Below are 20,820 nucleotides of genomic sequence, written 5' to 3'. Positions count from 1 at the left end.
CATCACACCTATCCTCAAAAAGCCCTCTCTTGACCCATCCTCTGTATCTAGCTATCGCCCTATATCACTTCTCCCATACGCCTCCAAGCTACTGGAACAACACGTCTACCTTGAACTGTCCTCCCATCTCTCTTCTTGCTCCCTCTTCGACCGCTTACAATCTGGCTTCCGGTCACACCACTCCACTGAAACTGCCCTTACTAAGGTCACCAATGACCTCTTAACTGCCAAGAGCAAGCGACACTACTCTGTCCTCCTCCTCCTGGACCTGTCGGCTGCCTTTGACACAGTGGACCATTCCCTATTATTACAGACCCTCTCATCCCTCGGCATCACAGACTTGGCCCTCTCCTGGATCTCATCATACCTAACAGACCGGACATTCAGCGTCTCCCACTCACACACCACCTCCTCACCTCACCCCCTATCTGTCGGAGTCCCACAAGGTTCAGTCCTAGGGCCCCTGCTGTTCTCTATTTACACCTTTGGCCTGGGACAGCTCATAGAATCTCATGGCTTTCAGTATCATCTTTATGCTGATGACACACAGATCTACATCTCTGGACCAGATATCACCTCCCTACTAACCAGAATCCCTCAATGTCTGTCCACTATTTCATCCTTCTTCTCCACTAGATATCTGAAACTCAACATGGACAAAACAGAATTCATCATCTTTCCCCCATCTCACGTGACCCCCCCTACGAACCTATCAATTACAGTAAATGACTGCCCACTCTCCCCAGTCCCACAAGCTCGCTGCCTCGGAGTAATCCTTGATGCTGATCTCTCCTTCAAACCACATATCCAAACCCTTTCCACTTCCTGCCGACTTCAACTCAAAAATATTTCACGCATCCGTTCATTCCTCACCCAAGAATCTGCAAAAACCCTAGTCCATGCCCTCATCATCTCTCGCCTTGACTACTGCAACCTCATGCTCTGCGGCCTCCACTCAAACACTCTCGCACCCCTCCAATCTATTCTAAACTCTGCTGCCCGACTAATCCACCTGTCCCCCCGCTATTCCCCAGCTTCTCCCCTCTCTCAATCCCTTCACTGGCTCCCAATTGCCCAGAGACTCCATTACAAAACCCTAACCATGACATACAAAGCCATCCACAACTTGTCTCCTCCATACATCTGTGACCTCGTCTCCCGGTACTTTCCTGCACGCAACCTCCGATCCTCACAAGATCTCCTTCTCTACTCCCCTCTTATCTCCTCTTCCCACAATCGCATACAAGATTTCTCTCGCGCATCACCCCTACTCTGGAACTCTCTACCACAACATATCAGACTCTCACCTACCATCGAAACCTTCAAAAAGAGCCTGAAGACCCACCTCTTCCGACAAGCCTATAACCTGCAGTAACCACCGATCGACCAAACCGCTGCACGACCAGCTCTACCCTCGCCTACTGTATTATCACCCATCCCTTGAAGATTGTGAGCCCTCGCGGGCAGGGTCCTCTCTCCTCCTGTACCAGTTATGACTTGTATTGTTTAAGATTATTGTACTTGTTTTTATGTATACCCCCCTCACATGTAAAGCGCCATGGAATAAATGGCGCTATAACAATAAATAATAATAATAATAATAATGTTGATGTTGGACATTCAACTGATGCAAAAGGCGAAATAGGTGAAGTACCAGGAAGAGGTGGACCAAAGCAAGCCATTTTTCTGTCACCCTATGTGTCATCAGGGGAAGGTGGGACAAAATCCTTGGAAACCCATGCGTGGTTCATTTTAATGAAGGTTAGATCATCCACATTTTGGGTTGACAGACGGGTCCTTTTTTCTGTCAGGATTGATCCAGCTGCACTGAAGACTCTTTCCGATAGCACACTTGCAGCTGGGCAAGCGAGCTCCTGTAAGGCATATTGGGCCAATTCAGGCCAGGTGTCCAGTTTAGCGGCCCAATAGTCAAAGGGGAATGACCTGTGTGGGAGAACATCGATATGGGAGGAAAAGTAGTTTGTAACCATAGTTGACAACTGCTGTCTCCTGTCACTTTCCATCGATGCAGTATTACCAGTTGTGTGAGCGGTATTTGAAAAATCAGTCCACAACATTGTCATGAAACCCCTGTCTCCAACGCCACTTCTGCTGTGTGCACCACGAACACCTCTGCCAAGCTGCCCCCGGCCCGTACGGCTCGTGTGAGAACCATCACCGCTGCTGTGTGCTGGGAATGCCTCAAGCAACCGATTTACCAGAGTTGCTTGTTTATTAGCCAATATTAGGTCAAGGTTCTCCTGTGGCATGATGTTTTGTAATTTGCCTTTATAGCGTGGATCCAGGATGCTGGCCAACCAGTAGTCGTCATCGTTCATCATTTTGGCAATGCGGGGGTCCCTTTTTAGGATCCGCAAGGCATAATCTGACATGTGGGCCAATGTTCCCGGTGTCAATGATGCACTGCGAGTGCTGGGTGGAGGAGCACTTTCTGGCAAATCCACATCCCTCCAGTCACGCACAAACCCTGTACCAGACCTTGCCACGCCAACATTTTCACTTGCCCCACGAGATGCATCCTCCTCCCCTAAGTAATCATCCCCATCATCCTCCTCCTCCTCCTCCTCTTCTTCCTCCACCTCGTCCAGGAGAGGTCCCTGAGCAGACAATGGCTGAATGTCATCAAGGATTCCCTCCTCCTCTTCCTCCTCATCAACATTGGCTGCAGACGCCTGCTCCTTAAGGTGCGTCAAAGTTTGCATGAGCAGACGCATAAGTGGGATGCTCATGCTTAGGATGGCGTCGTCTGCGCTTACCAGCCGTGTGCATTCCTCAAAACACTGAAGGACTTTACAAAGGTTTTTCAGCTTCGAACACTGCACGCCTGTCAACTCCATGTCTGCTCTCAAAGTGCCTGGCCGTGTATCCTCCCACAAATGCATTATGGCCTGCCTCTGCTCGCACAGCCGCTCCACCATGTGCAGGGTGGAGTTCCACCTTGTTGCAATGTCGATAATGAGGCGGTGGTTGGGAAGGTGGAGCAATCGCTGCAGCTTCTGCATACGAACGGAGTGTACAGGCGACCGGCGGATGTGCGCGCACAGTCTTCGCACCTTCTGGAGCAGGGCTGTTAACTCCGGATAATTTTTGAGGAAGCACTGCACCACCAGGTTCAAGGTGTGAGCCAAGCAAGGTATGTGGCTGAGTTTTGAAAGGGCTATGGCTGCCACAAAATTACGGCCGTTATCACTAACTACCTTGCCTGCCTCAAGATGTACACTGCCCAGCCATGACTCAGTTTGTCGCTTCAAGTACTCGGCCAGCACCTCGGCGGTGTGTCTGTTGCCCAAACACATCATCTGCAACACAGCCTGCTGACGCTTTCCACTAGCTGCTCGATAGGGGGACACATCGTGTGCAACAGTGGCAGCTGCAGATGGAGTGCTCGTACGACTGCGCTCTGTGGACGAGCTGTCGCTTCTGGAGGAGGAGGAGGAGGGTCGAACGCCTACAGCCAACTGTTTCCTAGACCGTGGGCTAGGCAGCACTGTCCCACCACCGCTGTCCCCTGTGGACCCTGCATCCACCACATTAACCCAGTGCGCAGTGATGGACACGTAACGGCCCTGGCCATGCCGACTGGACCATGCATCAGTTGTGAGGTGCACCTTTCCGCTCACTGACTGCTTGAGTGCATGGACAATGCGGTCTTTCACATGATGGTGGAGGGCTGGGATGGCTTTGCGAGAGAAGTGGTGACTGGGTAGGTCATAGCGTGGTACTGCATAGGCCATGAGTTCGCGGAAAGCTGTGCTTTCCACCAACCGAAAGGGCATCATCTCAAACGAGATTAGTTTGGCAATGTGGGCGTTCAAACCCAGTGTACGCGGATGAGAGACTGAGTACTTTCTTGACCTACTCATAGTGTCTGGGAGGGTGAGCTGGACTTGAGAGCTGCATATGGTGGAAGTAGCGGTGGACAGGGCGGACAGAGAGAGGGTTGATGATGGTGATGGAGTTGGTGTTCTTTCTGATGGCCTAGAATCAGTCTTTCGTTGATATAACAGTGGGATTCCCTGACTGCTGTGGCCTTGCAACGACACCTCAACATTTGCTGCTGTACTAACCGGTGTGCTTACAGTGGGGGAAACAATGTAGCGTTGCTGACTACCTTCGTTGTGATCAGTTGCACATGTGTCACTTGAGGTTTGGTGTTGTGTCCACGCTTGCAAGTGCATGCTGGTTAAATGTCTAAGCATGCAACTGGTATTCAAATTTTTCAGATTTTTCCCTCGGCTAATGGTCTTTGCGCACTTCTTACAGATAACCTTGGCCTGATCATGAGGATTTTGTTCAAAAAAGTGCCACACTGCACTCTTCCTACTTTGGCAGACATTTTGCGGCCTAGCACGCTGTGATCTTTTGACCCTCTGGACAAGCTGTCCAGCAACTCTTTTGATGTTTGGAACCTGTCTTTGGAGTGCTCCGGGCCTGCCAGATAACAGCTGTTGCGATGTCGATGTCTGCTGTGGATGCACCTCATCTGAGCTATTGGAAGCAGCACCCTCTTCCCCCAATGGATGCCAATCTGGGTCAACAACTGGGTCATCCATCACCTCCTCTTCTATGTCATGTGCACCTTTCTCTGTGTCACCGTGTATGGTGGTATAGTGTGCGGGAAGGGGCACCTGAGTCTCATCAGGGTCAAAATCTGGCTCTGTACACTGCGAGGACAATGTAGTGCTCTGAGTGAATGTACCAGCAGAATCATCCATCAGCGGCTGTGCATCAGTGCACTCCATGTCAGATTCATCTTGGCCTGGGTAATTCACCATTTGACTTGATAATCCAGGCATGGTATGTGAAAACAGCTCCATGGAGTAATCAGTAGTATGGCCTGCGTCATCCTTCAATCTTGGTTGGGGTGAAGGACACAAGGAAAGGTGTGGTTCATGAACATGAGCCTCCAATGACGACTCAGTGCTTTTACTTTTTACAACTGAAGAAGAGGAGGCGATAGAGCTGGAGGCTGAGTCAGCAATGTAAGACAAAACTTTTTCCTGATGCTCTGCCTTTAAAAGCGGTTTGCCAACTCCTAGAAAACTAAGCGTTCGAGGCCTTATGTAGACAGACGATGACGCAGGGTCAGCACCTCCTGCATTTGGTCCTATTTTGCTCTTGCCACTACCATCAGATCCACCACCAACACCATCATTACCAGCTGCCAACCCCCGCCCAATTCCACGGCCTCTTCCACCAGCCTTCCTCATTTTTGGTAGAAATGTAGACAAAATCCAACAAACTATATAGTAATGTAAAACAAGGTACAAGGTGTCTATAGGACAGGGGAGTTTTAGAATTTCTGCACACACTTGTGGACAGTGGACACTTGTGGATTGTGTGCGGCCCACTGATATCTGAGCGCTATGTGACACGCTCGATGGCACAGCTGCCTGTGACCAAAGTGACGAGAGGATAATGGAGATTTTGAATCTCTGCGTACACTTGTGGACAGTGGACACTTGTGGATTGTGTGCGGCCCACTGATATCTGAGCGCTATGTGACACGCTCGATGGCACAGCTGCCTGTGACCAAAGTGACGAGAGGATAATGGAGATTTTGAATCTCTGCGTACACTTGTGGACAGTGGACACTTGTGGATTGTGTGCGGCCCACTGATATCTGAGCGCTATGTGACACGCTCGATGGCACAGCTGCCTGTGACCAAAGTGACGAGAGGATAATGGAGATTTTGAATCTCTGCGTACACTTGTAGACAGTGGACACTTGTGGATTGTGTGCGGCCCACTGATATCTGAGCGCTATGTGACACGCTCGATGGCACAGCTGCCTGTGACCAAAGTGACGAGAGGATAATGGAGATTTTGAATCTCTGCGTACACTTTTGGACACTGGACACTTGTGGATTGTGTGCGGCCCACTGATATCTGAGCGCTATGTGACACGCTCGATGGCACAGCTGCCTGTGACCAAAGTGACGAGAGGATAATGGAGATTTTGAATCTCTGCGTACACTTGTGGACAGTGGACACTTGTGGATTGTGTGCGGCCCACTGATATCTGAGCGCTATGTGACACGCTCGATGGCACAGCTGCCTGTGACCAAAGTGACGAGAGGATAATGGAGATTTTGAATCTCTGCGTACACTTTTGGACACTGGACACTTGTGGATTGTGTGTGGCCCACTGATATCTGAGCGCTATGTGACACGCTCGATGGCACAGCTGCCTGTGACCAAAGTGACGAGAGGATAATGGAGATTTTGAATCTCTGCGTACACTTGTGGACAGTGGACACTTGTGGATTGTGTGCGGCCCACTGATATCTGAGCGCTATGTGACACGCTCGATGGCACAGCTGCCTGTGACCAAAGTGACGAGAGGATAATGGAGATTTTGAATCTCTGCGTACACTTTTGGACACTGGACACTTGTGGATTGTGTGCGGCCCACTGATATCTGAGCGCTATGTGACACGCTCGATGGCACAGCTGCCTGTGACCAAAGTGACGAGAGGATAATGGAGATTTTGAATCTCTGCGTACACTTTTGGACACTGGACACTTGTGGATTGTGTGCGGCCCACTGATATCTGAGCGCTATGTGACACGCTCGATGGCACAGCTGCCTGTGACCAAAGTGACGAGAGGATAATGGAGATTTTGAATCTCTGCGTACACTTTTGGACACTGGACACTTGTGGATTGTGTGCGGCCCACTGATATCTGAGCGCTATGTGACACGCTCGATGGCACAGCTGCCTGTGACCAAAGTGACGAGAGGATAATGGAGATTTTGAATCTCTGCGTACACTTGTGGACAGTGGACACTTGTGGATTGTGTGCGGCCCACTGATATCTGAGCGCTATGTGACACGCTCGATGGCACAGCTGCCTGTGACCAAAGTGACGAGAGGATAATGGAGATTTTGAATCTCTGCGTACAATTTTGGACACTGGACACTTGTGGATTGTGTGCGGCCCACTGATATCTGAGCGCTATGTGACACGCTCGATGGCACAGCTGCCTGTGACCAAAGTGACGAGAGGATAATGGAGATTTTGAATCTCTGCGTACACTTGTGGACAGTGGACACTTGTGGATTGTGTGCGGCCCACTGATATCTGAGCGCTATGTGACACGCTCGATGGCACAGCTGCCTGTGACCAAAGTGACGAGAGGATAATGGAGATTTTGAATCTCTGCGTACACTTTTGGACACTGGACACTTGTGGATTGTGTGCGGCCCACTGATATCTGAGCGCTATGTGACACGCTCGATGGCACAGCTGCCTGTGACCAAAGTGACGAGAGGATAATGGAGATTTTGAATCTCTGCGTACACTTGTGGACAGTGGACACTTGTGGATTGTGTGCGGCCCACTGATATCTGAGCGCTATGTGACACGCTCGATGGCACAGCTGCCTGTGACCAAAGTGACGAGAGGATAATGGAGATTTTGAATCTCTGCGTACACTTGTGGACAGTGGACACTTGTGGATTGTGTGCGGCCCACTGATATCTGAGCGCTATGTGACACGCTCGATGGCACAGCTGCCTGTGACCAAAGTGACGAGAGGATAATGGAGATTTTGAATCTCTGCGTACACTTTTGGACACTGGACACTTGTGGATTGTGTGCGGCCCACTGATATCTGAGCGCTATGTGACACGCTCGATGGCACAGCTGCCTGTGACCAAAGTGACGAGAGGATAATGGAGATTTTGAATCTCTGCGTACACTTTTGGACACTGGACACTTGTGGATTGTGTGCGGCCCACTGATATCTGAGCACTATGTGACACGCTCGATGGCACAGCTGCCTGTGACCAAAGTGACGAGAGGATAATGGAGATTTTGAATCTCTGCGTACACTTTTGGACACTGGACACTTGTGGATTGTGTGCGGCCCACTGATATCTGAGCGCTATGTGACACGCTCGATGGCACAGCTGCCTGTGACCAAAGTGACGAGAGAATAAGGGAGATTGGATTGCTTTTAAAAAAGCAGTTTGCGGAGCAGTGGGTAAACAGCAATGCCAGCGTGTCAGGAAGCCTTAGAAGGCAGCCCAACAACCAACACCACTGATACACCACAATATAGCCTCCCCTTGCACTGCACACACAGTGACTTGTGTGTTGTGCAGGCCAAATCGCTAGCAGCAGAAGCAGTTTTTTTGTCTTCTTCCCTGCCTAACGCTCTCCCTACAGAATCAGCAGCAACCTCTCCCTATACTAAGATCGGAAGAAGTAAGATGGCGGTCGGCGTGCACGCCCTTTTATACCCCCTGTGATGCCCACCAAAGCAAGCCAATCACTTGCATGCCCTTCTGAAAGATGGTGGTGACCCGTGCCTATGTCATCACGTTGTCCACAGTGTCCGTGGATCCTGATTGGCTGAAAAAGAGCGCAAAACAAACTTTTGAAACGCGACTTTGGCGCGTAAGTCGCCGACCTCGTGGCCGACCTCATCCTAGGGTCGGGTTTCGTTTCATGAAACCCGACTTTGCCAAAAGTCGGCGACTTTTGAATTTTTTCGACCCGTTTCGCTCAACTCTAGTGCTCACGGATCATCGCAATCTGGAATTTCTTAGATTTGCTAGATGACTTTCTCCATGGTAGGCTCGTTGGAGTCTAATTTTGCACCAAATTAATTTTTTTTTCATTTTGCACAGCCCAGGGTCTCATAAAGGGAAAGTGGATGCCACGGATACCGTTACTGGAACCCTGTCCAAGACCATCTTGTCTAATGCCAACTTTGTCGGAGTCATGCAGAATAAGGACTTCTGGAAGACCATTAAGGAGGCCTATGACGCAGACCCATTTCTCACCAACATGACTGCTGATGTGAACTTAGTTCTCAAAAACTTTATATGGGTCCAAGATCAATGTTTATATGTTCCGAAGGCCATAAAGCTGCAGGTCCTCAAGTTTGTCCATGACTCCAAACTGGCTGGTCATCGGGAGGTACAGAAGACATAGAAGTTCATCAGCCATTTTTTTGGTGGTCTACCTATTTGAAAGACATGAGGAGCTATGTTCTCTCTTGTGAGGTGTGTGCACGCTTTAAGACTCCTCGTGTATCACCTACTGGATTGCTGCAACCACAACTCGTCCCCTCTTGCCCTTGGGGGTCTATTTTGATGGACTTTATAGTAGAATTGCCCACTTCTGGGGGAAAGAATTCTATTCTGGTGGTTATAGATCACCTTAATAAAGCTGCCCACTTCATCCTTTGTACTGGTCGTTCCTCTGCCAATGAAATGGTAGATCTGGTCATCCAGAATGTATTCCGACTGCATGGAGTTCCGGAAGAAATCATCTCCGATCACGGACTGCAGTTTACATCCAGGTTCTGGAAGGGATTCTGTTCTGCGCTTGGTGTTAATGTTTGTCTGTCTTCTGTGTATCATCTGCAGACTAAAGGGCAGATGGAGCAGATTAATCAGACTCTGAAACAGAATCTTGGATGCTATATCAGCCATTCGCAGGATGACTGGTTGGAGTTGCTTCCGCTAGCAGAATTTTGATGCAACAACTCTCAGAGTTCATGTACTAAGGTAACACCCTTCTTTGCCAACTTGGGTTATCATCCCGGTATTCTCCCCAGATCCCCAATTGATGCACCAGTGCCTGCAGTTCATGAGAGGTTGGCGGCAATGAGACAGAATCTGCAAACCTTGAAGGAATCTACTGCACAGGAGAGATATGAAAAATCTGCCGATAGGTATTGGAGGCCTGCACCTATGTTCAAAGTAGGGAACTCAGTGTGGTTATCTACCAAAAACTTGAGATTGAACGTTCTGTCACAAAAACTGGGACAAAAATTCATGGGCCCGTTCAAGATCTCTGGGATGGTGAGTTCCGTTGCCTGTCATCTGAAGTTACCAAGGACCTTGAAGGTACAGCCTGTGTTTCATGTCTCCCTATTAAAACCAGTGTCTCCAAATACTTTTCAGGGTCGTATTATGCCTCCTCCTCAGCCTGTGTTGGTGGACAGACAAGAACAGTTTGTTGTGGAGAAGATTCTGGATTCTGGACTCTAGGATCTGCAGGAATCAACTTCAGTACCTCATAAAGTGGAAAGGATATCTGTGTGAGGAAAACTCTTGGGAGTCGGTGAGCAATATCTGTGCTCCTCAAAAGATTACACTAAGTAGTTGTGTTGTGTAAGGAGTTAGCGGGTGTGAGTTTTATTGACTGGCGAGTTGCGATGTTTGGAATTGGGGCATGTGGTCATGTGAAAAATAGAATCCTATGGTTAATTATGACTTGTGTGATGCAGAGTTTGTGGGATGTGAGGAATTTAGGAATTTTCAACGAGAAGCATGTATCTGTGAATAAGTGTGTCGGGTTGATCCTTTCTAGATTATACTTGATTTATAAATTAGACAGCGAAGGCGGTGGTGGTTCTGATGCAGAGGGTGTCTGGAAATTTAAAAAATGGCAGCACCTGATCAAATATCAGTGAATTTTAGTGATTTATTGATGTTCAGGATGTCCTTTGTGTATACCCTTGGTATGTTATACTAAAATAAATATGAACCATGATGATGACAGTTGAAACAATGACGTTTAAGATGATGACCTTATATTGAGTTGTTTATAACTAACCTGAATGGTGTAAAAAAAAAAAAAAAAAAAAGAAACAGCTATCTGTGGATGGATACCTGGCCTTGGTATTTCCCTTGTCATATCTGTAAACTCATAAAGAGCTGGATATTGACTTAAAGGGCCACTTAATAAGGTGGTAATGGTGGTTTCTGAAAGGATCCACTCCTTGGCTGGGTCCTTCCCTGGAGGAAGATCTGGCTAGTCCCATGTTTCAGACTCTTAAATGAGGCTCCACGGACTTTATTTGCATATTTGTATTTCTCAGGGAGCAATGCACCTAGGATTTCACTGATTGACCGCCTTTGCCGATTGCCGCAGTGTTTTCTTTGACTGGTCTCCCTGAGGTCAGTGATTGTTTCGTGATGTTGGTCTACTAGGCATTGCTCCCACCTAGCCAGAATCCTACTCCACACTGATGAGGGGCAACACCCCGAAACAGCTGTCGGTGGATGGATACCTGGCCTTGGTGTTTCCCTTGTCATATCTGTAAACTCGTAAAGAGCTGGAAATTGACTTAAAGGGCCACTTAATATGGTGGTAATGGTGGTTTCCGAAAGGAGCCACTCCTTGGCTGGGTCCTTCCCTGGAGGAAGATCTGGCTAGTCCCATGTTTGAGACTCTTAAATGAGGCTCCACGGACTTTATTTGCATAATTATCTTCTATTGAGAGAAACCAAACCTTTCTCATGGACACATGCCCATAGCAAATGTGGTGGCATGACTACCTGGTAACACCAGTGATATTGGTCACATAAAGTGACTGCAGACATTTATTCCAAGCCTTTATTAACTTTATAATAATAAATTAATTATTAAATTATTAATGCACCACTCCGGTGGGTTTTTTTCAACGCTGGAGTGGCGCTTTAAGCGCAAGTCCCCTGCCCCGGTCATATACTCATCTTCTAGCGTATTCAACATTTTTTGGCACAGATCCAGTCCTGCATCTTACACTTGTGAGTGCAGCTTCTGACTGGCCAGAAGTTAGAAGAAACATCACAAGTGCTCAATGTAAGTCTATGAAATACAGAAATAGGTGACAACAGGGCCTGAATGAGGCCAAAAAGAGGATTTCAAAGACTCACATTGATTAGAGACCTCTGCACTTCTCCCTGAAACACTGTAGCCAAGGACAGGTAACAAACTGTAGGAGATGGAGCCGAGTGGCACCGAAAACAGATGAAAATGCTGATGGTAGAGTTTTTGGATTTCAAGGCACCACTCCAGCAGTGAAATAAAAATAAATACTGGAGTGGTGTTTTAACCCCTTCACTACCAAGGGTGGTTTGCACGTTAACTCCCGGGCCAATTTTTACAATTCTGACCACTGCCCCTTTATGAGGTAATAACTCTGAAATGCTTCCATGGATCTCGGTGATTCTGACAATGTTTTCTTGTGACATATTGTATTTCATGTTAGTGGTAAAATTTCATTCAAATAACTTGTGTTTATTTGTGAAAAGAACAGAAATTTGGCGAAAATTTCGCAATTTTCCAAATTTGAATTTTTATGCCCTTAAATCACAGAGATACGGCACACAAAAAAAATTAATAAGTAACATTTCCCACATGTTTACTTTACATCAGCACAATTTTGGAACCAAAATTTTTTTTTTGTTAGGAAGTTATAAGGGTTAAAAGTTGATCAGCGATTTCTCATTTTTGCAACACTATTTTATTTTTACGGACCACATCACATTTGAAGCCACTTTGAGGGGTCTATATGATAGAAAATACTCAAAAGTGACACCATTCTATAAACTGCACCCCTTAAGGTGCTCAAAACCACATTCAATAAGTTTATTAACCCTTTAGGTGCTTCACAGGAATTTTTTGAATATTTAAAAAAAAAATGAACATTTAACTTTTTTTCACAAAAAAATACTTCAGGTTCAATTTTTTTTATTTTACCAAGGGTAACAGGAGAAATTGGACTGCAATAGTTATTGTGCAATTTGTCCTGAGTACGCTGATACCTGATATGTGGGGGGGAACCACTGTTTCGGTGCATGGCAGAGCTCAGAAGGGAAGGAGCGCCGTTTGACTTTTTCAATGCAAAATTGGCAAGAATTCAGATCGGACGCCATGTCATGTTTGGAGAGCCCCTGATGTACCTAAACAGTGGAAACCCCCCACAGGTGACCCCATTTTGGAAACTAGACCCCCCAAGGAACTTATCTAGATATGTGGTGAGAACTTTGAACCCACAATGGCTTTACAGAAGTTTATAACGTACAGCGGTACAATTAAAAATCATATTTTTTCCACAAAAATGATATTTTCACCCCCAATTTTTATTTTCCCAAAGGTAACAGGACCCTAAAAGTTATTTTGCAATTTGTCCTAAGTACGCTGATACCCCATATGTGGGTGTAAATGACTATTTGGGTGCATGGCAGAGCTCGGAAGGGAAGCAGCGCCATTTGACTTTTTTGGCTGGAATTGAGATCAGACACCATTTCGCGTTTGGAAAGCCCCTGATGTACCAAAACAGTGGAAACTCCCCTCAAATGACACCATTTTGGAAAATAGACCCCCCAAGGAACTTACATAGATGTGTGGTGAGCACTTTGAAGCCCCAAGGACTTCACAGAAGTTTATAATGCCCGAGCGTGAAAATAAAAAAATCATATTTTTCCACAAACATGATCTTTTAGTCCCCAATTTTTTTTATTTTCCCAAGGGTACCAGGAGAAATTGGACCCCAAAAGTTGTTGTCCAATTTGTCCTGAGTACGCTGATACCCCATATGTGGTAGAAAACTACTGTATGGGCACACGTCGGGGCTCGGAGGGGAAGTAGTGACGTTTTGGAATGCAAACTTTGATGGAATGGTCTGCGGGTGTTATGTGCGTTTGGAGAGCCTCTGATGTGCCTAAACTATTCAAACTTCCCACAAGTGACCCCATTTTGGAAACTAGACTCCCACGGAACTTATCTAGATGTGTGGTGAGCACTTTGAACCCCCAAGTGCTTCACAGAAGTTTATAACGCCCGGGCGTGAAAATAAAAAAATCATATTTTTTTTCCACAAAAATGATATTTTTGCCCCCAATTTTTTATTTTCCTAAGGGTAACAGGAGAAATTGGACCCCAAAAGTTGTTTTGCAAATTGTCCTGAGTAGGCTGATACCCTATATGTGGGGGTAAAACACTGTTTGGGCGCATGGCAGAGCTTGGAAGGGAAGGAGCACCATTTGACTTTTTCAACGTAGAATTGGCTGGAATTGAGATCAGACGCCAAGTTGCATTTGGAGAGCACCTGATGTGCCCAAACAGTGGAACCCCCCCAATTCTAACTCTAACCCTAACCCCAACACACCCCTAACCCTAATCTCAGCCCTAACCCTAGCCCTAGCCCTAGCCCTAACCCTAATGGGAAAATGGAAATAAATACATTTTTTAAATTTTATTATTTTTCCCTAACTAAGGGGGTGATAACGGGGGGGTTTGATTTACTATTTTTGGCGGTTTTTATATTTGGCAGCTGTCACACGCTAAAAAACGCTTTTAATTGTAAAAATAGTTTTTGCATCACCACATATTGAGAGCTATAATTTTTCCATATTTTGACCCACCGAGTCATATTAGGTCTTATTTTTTGCGGGACGAGTTGATGTTTTTATTGGTATCATTTTCGGGCACGTGACAACTTTTGATCGCTTTTTATTCTGATTTTTGGGACGCAGAATGAACAAAAACCAGCGTTTCATGAATTTCTTTTGGGGGGTGCGCTTACTCCTTTCTGCGTGTGGTAAAATTGATAAAGTGGTTTTATTCTTCGGGTCAGTACGGTTACAGCGATACCTCATTTATGTCTTTTTATGTTTTGCCGCTTTTATGCAATGAAAACAATTTTATATAAAAAATAATTATTTTTGTATTGCTTTATTCTGTGAGCTATAACTTTTTAATTTTTTCGCTGATGATGCTGTGTGGCAGCTCGTTTTTTGCGGGACAAGAAGACATTTTCAGCGGTACCATGGATATTTATATGCGTCTTTTTGATCGCGCGTTATTGCACTTTTTGTTCGGCAGTATGATAATAAATCATTATTTTTTGCTTCGTTTTTTATTTTTAATTTTTAAGGGGTTTGCTAATGGGGTTACCTAATGGGACAGTTTTATAGGGCGGGTCGTTACGGACGTGGCAATACCAAATATGTGTACTTTTATAGTTTTTTTTTCTATTATTTCCAAAAAATGAATTTATTAGGGAATTTTTTTTTATTTATTTAGCGATTTTTTAAAAATTATTTTTACACTTTTTTTTATTAACTTTATTACATTGTCCCAGGTGGGACATCACTATCCTGTGACAGATCGCTGATCTGTCACATCACAGATTGCTGTGACAGATCAGCAATCTGTCACAGGCACTACACAGGCTTCCTCCTTGCCTGCGCTTTGCAGGCATGAGGAAGCCAGCTCCCTGCCGGCCCCCAAAGGTCCCCGCCGCCATATTGGATCCGGGGACCTGCAGGGAAGGAGACCCCCGCAGCAGCACTGCACATTGCGTGACACATTGTGCCGTGTGTCAGCTGTGATAAGCAGCTGACACCCGGCCGCGATCAGCGGCGCTCACCACGCAATATTCAGCCCTCACAATACCCCCATCCTCTCACATTCACCCCCCAGTACCCTGTCCCCCCTCCCCAACTACAGGCCCTACAATACCCCCATCCTCTCACATTCACCCTCAGTGCCCAGTCCCACCTCCCCCACAATACACCATCCTCTCACATTAACCCCCAGTGCACTGTCTCTCTTCCCTCACCTGAGCCCTCACAATACCCTCAAACTCTCACATTCAACCCACATGCCCTGTGCCACCTCCCCCACAATACCCCCATCCTCAGACATTCATCCCCCCAGCGCCCTGTCCCCCCTCCTCCGCTTCAGCCCCAACAATACCCACCATCCTCTCACATTCACCCTCAGTGCCCTGTTCTCCCTTCATGATCACATCAGCACTCATAATACCCTCAAACTCTCATTCACCCCGTGCCCTGTCTCACCTCCCCCACAATACTCCATCATCTCACATTCACCCTTCAGTGCCCTGTTGCCCCTCACCCAGCTCAGTCCCCACAATACCCCCATCCTCTCACATTCACCCCCCAGTGCCTTGTCCCCCCTCCCCCACAATACCTCATCTCTCCCACTCACCCTCCAGTGCCCTTGACATGCCTTCATGTAATTGATCTAATAAATTCTATCCTCACTTACAGATGAAGTTTGCATGCATTAAGGCAGGGCCAGGAAGTGTCTGAGAGAAATGCAAGGTGGGCACTAGGACCCAGCATGCCTGAGCCAATCTGAGTGTGTACAAAACTGGAGCCTGACAGAAATTTCTCAGGGCAGTAAAGCTGGCACTTTACATTGCACGAGGGAGACTCTGCAACTGGCCACTTTGCTAACAGTCTGCAGTATCCTCATCAGGCTAGGGAGCAGGAATCTCCTCCTGTGCTGTGTTCTGCGTCATCAAAAAAGTGATAGTGACTCCCGGTTGGCCCCTTCATGTGACATGGCCCAGGGCAACGGACCCATTTCCCCCCCAAGTAGCTACGCTACTCTCTCTATTTCATTATTCTGGTATTTGGCAAATATTAAAAATTATGGTGATCATAATTGACCTAAATGTGAAAGGTTTAGGCTAGTTTCACACTAGCGTTTATTCCATGCAGCGCACGGTGCCGCTAAGCCCCGCCCCCTGCCAGCTCCCTGCCCGCCCCTTCCGGTCATCGCCGCCTACTATCGCACATGGACGCTTGCGATCTGCGCACCCTATCTTTAGCATAGGGTGCGCAGATCGTGCGCTGGCCGTGCGCTAGTAGGATTTTGGCATGCGCTGCGTACTTTTGAAGGTGCGCCCGTGTGCGCCGAACGCAGTATGTTGCATTTCGGCGCGCTCGGCGCACCTTCAAAAATGCGCAGCGCACACCAAAATCCTACTAGCACTCGGCCAGCGCACGGTCTGCGCACCCTATGCTAAAGATAGGGTGCGCAGATCGCAAGCGTCCATGTGCGATAGTAGGCGGCGATGACCGGAAGGGGCGGGCAGGGAGCCGGCAGGGGGCGGGGCTTAGTGGCGCCGTGCGCTGCGTGGAATAAACGCTAGTGTGAAACTAGCCTTATTCTGACTTCATGTCAGATATTGAGAAAAACATGCATATGTGTCTTTTTAAATAGTATATGTAAACTTCTGGTTTCAATTGAATGTGTAATAATGAGAAATCTTTATGCAGTGTATGAAAACTTCTAGTTTCAACAGTATGTGGAATAATGAGAAATGATGATAGAGGAAAAAATTATGGAACACATGAATAAATACAGATGCAGAAAGCCACGGAAAGTCACAGCACCAGCTGAAATTTATCGGTAATTAGAAAGCAATGCTTACACTTAGTGAAAACTAATATCAGCTGGTTCATATTATGGCCGATAAAGTGGTGTCACATTACCAAGATGTCACACCACAAACATTTCACTATAGGTAAAACCAGTGAGCTTTCTGAAGTCATTTGCCAATTTATTTTGGGAAAAAAAATTGATGGCATTGATTACGGAAGAATTTCTAAACCACTGAAGGTTGCAGCGAGCACTGTTGGGGATGGGACATAACCTGGATTTGGAAAGAACATAACTTCACCATAAACCAGCCACTGCCAGGTGCTCCCCACAAGATTTCAAATATAGAAATGAAAAGACTTGCCAGAGAGCCTAGAACTACCTGTGGAGAGCTACAGACAAACCTGTAATCAGAAGGTACAATTGTATCAAAGAGCACAAGAAATAATGCACTCAACCTCCATGACTCTTATGCTCACTCACCACTTAAGACTCTATTGCTGAACAAAAAGCTTATTCAAGTGCACTTAAAGTTTTCTCAACGACATTTAGGCAACCTTGTGAAATACTCAGAGGTTTTAGAATGATCAGAGAAGACCAAAGTTAAGCTATTTGAATGCCATAATGAACACCATGTTTGGGGACCAAAAGGCAATGCATATCTCCTCAAAACACCAAACCAGCAATAAAGTTTGGAAATTGGAACATCATGGTGTGGGGTTTTTTTTTCAAATAACTGAAGGAAGGATGAATGGACAAATGTAGAAAGACATTTGTGACCAATATCTGCTGCCATCTACAAGAATGATGAAGATGAAACAAGGGTGGACATTACACACAGCCAAGGAAGCTCTCAATTAGCTTCAGAGAAAGAAAATAAAGCTGCTACAATGGCCCAGCCAATCAACTAACCTGAATCCAATAGAAAATGTATGGAAGAAACTAATTCTCAGAGTTCAAATAAGGAGCACACAGAAGCTTCAGGATGTGAAAAGTGTTTGCCTGGGAGAATGGACCAAATTAACACCCAATGTCACGAGTAGGTCACATCTTCCTGGGAGATATGGAGTTAGAAAATCACTACGTATTGTGAATCGCAGATCTTCCATTTTGGCTGTGTGTTTGAGTTTCATAATAAATTAACTTCATTTCCTTTGGTTCTTAAGAGGCTAATTATCCTATCTAGAGTTGAGCGACTTTGGTTGGATTGGGTTTCATGAAACAAAATTTGTTTCAGATGAAACTGGTCCGACTAGGGCAAAAAAAGTCGGAGTTTCGTCCGAAACCTGACCCCAATGCAAGTCAATGGAGAATAAAAGTCGGCATTGAGTGGATGAATGTCATCCGCTCAATGCCGACTTTTATTTCCCATTGATTTGCATTGGGGTCGGGTTTCGGACGAAACTCCAACTTTTTTTGCCCTAGTTGGACCAGTTTCGTCTGAAACAAATTTTGTTTCGTGAAACCCGATCCGACCAAAGTCGCTCAACTCTAATCCTATCTATGCTGGTTAGAAACTTGCAGCTCCATCTAACAGCTATTTCTGACCTGGTAATTTCCTCTCTCAATAAAATCTTGCCAGACTTTCTCTTCCTTGCCAGTAAAAGTTTTACTTCCTAGCTCCTTGGAGTCGCTATGCTGAGTTGAAGATTGTTATTGCTGCTGGAGGTTGTTGCATGCACTTTTTGGGTGTATGCTATCCTCATTGTCCTTTTCCCATTCTTACCCTTCCTTATATATCTGTCTACCTTTGGTGAGTGTTTTGCATGCTTGTGGCTTTTTGTTATCCCTGTTTATCTTACGTGTTTATACACTAGCATATTTGTTTCAGACCGCCTGGGGGAGCTGGAGAGGACAGCCTAGGAAATAACAGAAGAACAGTAAGGCTGGTGGCCCAAAGCTCTTCACCTTCAAAGGTACCATTGAGAGCATGGATAGTTAGTGCCCCAGTCCTAAGAATGGTTCAGGGCCCCTTTTCTGAATCACATACAGTCAGAACGTGACATTTTCACTATCCCCACACTTTTTGGATCTTGATATGGATCCGGACAAAAACCTTGCAAGATAGCTGCATGGTTTGTCTTTTGAGCTTTCCATCCGATGGTCAAAAGTTTCATCACATAATACAGCTGAACCGGAACCTAAAGTGGAGCTCCAGTATAGGTTTTCTTGTGGTCAGGATACATTTGTTGGCTTCTGTTAAACCTGTAAGCTCTACTTCAGGCTTTGTCCATGGTAATCTGGGAGTGAGGTAGAGAGGGTGGGAATTATAGCTTTCCTTTTACAAGTAGATCCTCAGTCCTGGGCCTTCACACTCCCATCCATCTCATTATCACTTCACTCAGTGGATGGATTTTTCGTGCCTCTTGGCCTCATTTATGATGACCCAGACCAGGTCTCACTTGCAGAATCTAAACTACATAAGATCCAGCAGGAAAACTGACCCGCGGAGGAATTTTGTTCCGAATTCCATAGATCGGTCATTGACACCAAGTAGAATGATTCTACCCTTAGGAGTCAGTTTTGTCAGGGTTTGTCTGAACATTAACCTAGGTACTATTATCTCTTTTGCCGCCATTAAAATCATTCCATCTTTTCTGCCTGATTTTGAGGAGGTGTTCTCTGAAAAAAGGTATCAAGAACTGTCTCCCCATGATCACTCTGGATGAACTGCTGAGATCTACAGCAGAGGTGGGACAGTCTGTCCATAGGACAACAATCAGTTGTACACTGCACAAATCTGACCTTTATGGAAGATTGGCAAGTAGAAAGCCATTTCTCAAAGATATCCATAAAAAGTGTTGTTTAAAGTTTGCAACAAGCCACCTGGGAGATACACCAAACATGTGGAAGATGGTGTTCTGGTCAGATGAAACCAAAATCAAACTTCTTGGCAACAATGCCAAATGATATGTTTGGCATAAAGGCAACACAGCTTATCACCCTGAACACACCATCCCCACTGTCAAACATGGTGGTGGCAGCATCATGGTTTGGGCCTGCTTTTCTTCAGCAGGGACAAGGAAGATGGTTAAAATTGATGGGAAGATGGATGGAGCCAAATACAGGACCATTCTTGAAGAAAACCCGTTGGAGCCTGCAAAAGACCTGAGACTGGGACAGAGATTTGTCTTCCAACAAGACAATGATCCCAAGCAAAAAGCAAAGTCTACAATGGAATGGTTTACAAATAAACATATCCAAGTGTTAGAATGGCCAAGTCAAAGTCCAGACCTGAATCCAATTGAGAATCTGTGGAAAGAGCTGAAAACTGCTGTTCACAAACGATCTCCATCAAACCTCACTGAACTCGAGCTGTTTGCCAAGGAAGAATGGGCAAGAATTTTCAGTCTCTCAATGTACAAAACTGATAGAGACATACCCCAAGTGACCTGCAGCTGTTATTGCAGCAAAAGGTGTCGCAACAAAGTATTAAGTTAAAGGGGCCGAATAATATTGCACAACTCACTTTTCAGTTTTTGAATTTCCACAAAAATTTTAAATAACCAATAAATTTCATTCAGCTTCACAATTGTGCCCCACTTGTTGTTGATTTTTCACCAAAAAATTACATTTGGTTTCTTTATGTTTGAAGCATGATATGTGGGAAAGGTTGAAAAGTTCCAGGGGGCTGAATACTTTCGCAAGTACTGTACATATATTTTTTTCCTAAACTCTTTTATATCTAATTAATGCTGTTACACGCTTATTATGGCATCACCTGGTATTAAAGGTCTGGCATTTGCTACACTAATGCACAACCTACAATGCAGCCTTGCAGCATGATATCTTGTTACTGAAAGCTTAATACCTTACCTTAACATGTTCAGCAGCTTGTGTCATGGTAAGTATAAAGTTAGTTTTCTGCAT

Source organism: Dendrobates tinctorius, unplaced genomic scaffold (assembly GCF_039654945.1).
Source record: "Dendrobates tinctorius isolate UK_male_01 unplaced genomic scaffold, ASM3965494v1 ptg000018l, whole genome shotgun sequence".
Classification (NCBI taxonomy): domain Eukaryota; kingdom Metazoa; phylum Chordata; class Amphibia; order Anura; family Dendrobatidae; genus Dendrobates; species Dendrobates tinctorius.
The sequence above is the reverse complement of the archived record's forward strand: the minus strand, read 5'-3'. Positions refer to the sequence as shown.